Genomic DNA, 1686 nt, shown 5'->3' with positions numbered 1-1686 from the left:
CAGTTGGCTCAGTGGTAGAGCATCGACCTGATGTGCAGGAGTCCCAGGTTCAATTCCCGGCCAGGGCACACAGGAGAGGCGCCCATCTGTTTCTCCACCCCTCCCCCTCTCCTTCCTCTCTGTCTCTCTCTTCCCCTCCCGCAGCCGAGGCTCCATTGGAGCAAAGTTGGCCCAGGCGCTGAGGATGGCTCCATGGCCTCTGCCTCAGGCGCTAGAATGGCCCTGGTTGCAACAGAGCAACGCCCAGATGGGCAGAGCATTGCCCCCTGGTGGGCATACCATGTGGATCCCGGTCGGGCGCATGCGGGAGTCTGTCTGACTGCCTCCCCGTTTCCAACTTCAGAAAAATACAAAGAAAATAAAAAGAAAATTAAACAATGTTTTTCATCTCTTTACCAGAATAAAGCACAAAGCCATGTGATTATCTCAATAGATGCAGAAGAAGAATTTGAAAAAATCTGGCACCCATTCCTAATTTTTAAGAAAGAAATCTTTTAGTAAAGTAGGAAGAGAAGGAAATATCCTTAATTGGATAAGTGCCAAAATATCAAAAGCTTTCCCCTGAGACAGAAAACAAGACAAACCTTGCGGTCGCCAGCTTAAGCTCAAGGTTGCTGACTTGAGCAAGGGGTCACTGGCTCTGCTGGAGCCCCCCCCAACACTGGTCAGGTCAAGGCACATCTGAGAAGCAATCAGCAAATAACTAAAGTGCTGCAACTATGAGTTGATGCTTCTTATCTCTCTCCCTTTCTCTCTCTCTTGCTAAAATATATATATATATCATAACAGTGTATATACATAAAAATATGTATATATATTGTGTATATAGGTCAACTTAGTTAATAGTATTGATCAAATCTTCTGTTTTTATTGATTTTCTGTCCACTTTTTTTTTTTTTTGTATTTTTCTACTCTGCCCATCTGGGGTGTTGTTCCGTTGCAACTGGAGCCATTTTTTTAGCTTCGGAAGTGGGGGCCATGGAACTGTCCTCAGCGCCAGGGCCAACTTTGTTCCAATGGAGCCTTGGCTGCGGGAGGGGAAGAGAGAGAGAGAAAGGAGAGGGGGAAGGGTGGAGAAGCAGATGGGCGCTTCTCCTGTGTGCCCTGGCCGGGAATTGAACCTGGGACTTCCACACACAGGGCCGATGCTCTACCACTGAGCCAACTGGCCAGGGCCATGTCCACTTCTTTTATCAATTACTGAGAGGGGCATTAAAATCTCTGACTGTACTTGTGAATATGTCTATTTCACCTTGCAGTTCTCAGTTTTTGCTTTATGCATTTTGAAGCTTTGTTATTAGGTGAATAGACCCTTAGAATTATGTCCTCTTGTTGAAATGACCCTTTCATCATGATATAATGGCCCTCTTTATCCTTTGTAATAATCTTTGCTCTGAAATCTATTTTGCCTGATGTTGAAAGATCCCATTTGATTAGTGTTAGCGTGACACAGCCTATATTAATATAGCCACTCCAGTATTCTTTTGATTCATATTAGCATGGTATATCTTTTCCTTTTTACCTACCTGTGTCTTTATTTTTAAAGGCTTCTTGTTTGATTTGAGCCAGGGGTCATCTCTGAGATAGAGGCCCAGCCCTGGTGACATGAGCCCTGAGAAAGGGAAGAATTGGTGTATCCGGGGACTTTGTGGGCACCCCTTCCTTGGAGAAACTGGCACAGGACTG

At 45.1% G+C, this 1686-nt stretch overlaps 1 non-coding gene across 1 annotated transcript; it reads right to left on the bottom strand.

The window, feature by feature from the left end:
* Positions 1–1100: 1100 nt before the first annotated feature.
* TRNAT-UGU (transfer RNA threonine (anticodon UGU)) lies at positions 1101–1176 on the bottom strand. The gene has a single exon. It is a non-coding gene; the product is annotated as a tRNA-Thr (tRNA).
* Between the last annotated feature and the right edge of the window lie 510 nt (positions 1177–1686).

Source organism: Saccopteryx leptura, chromosome 2 (assembly GCF_036850995.1).
Source record: "Saccopteryx leptura isolate mSacLep1 chromosome 2, mSacLep1_pri_phased_curated, whole genome shotgun sequence".
NCBI classification, from domain to species: Eukaryota; Metazoa; Chordata; class Mammalia; order Chiroptera; family Emballonuridae; genus Saccopteryx; species Saccopteryx leptura.
Note: the sequence above shows the minus strand (reverse complement) of the source record. Positions and strands in the feature narration are given on the sequence as shown.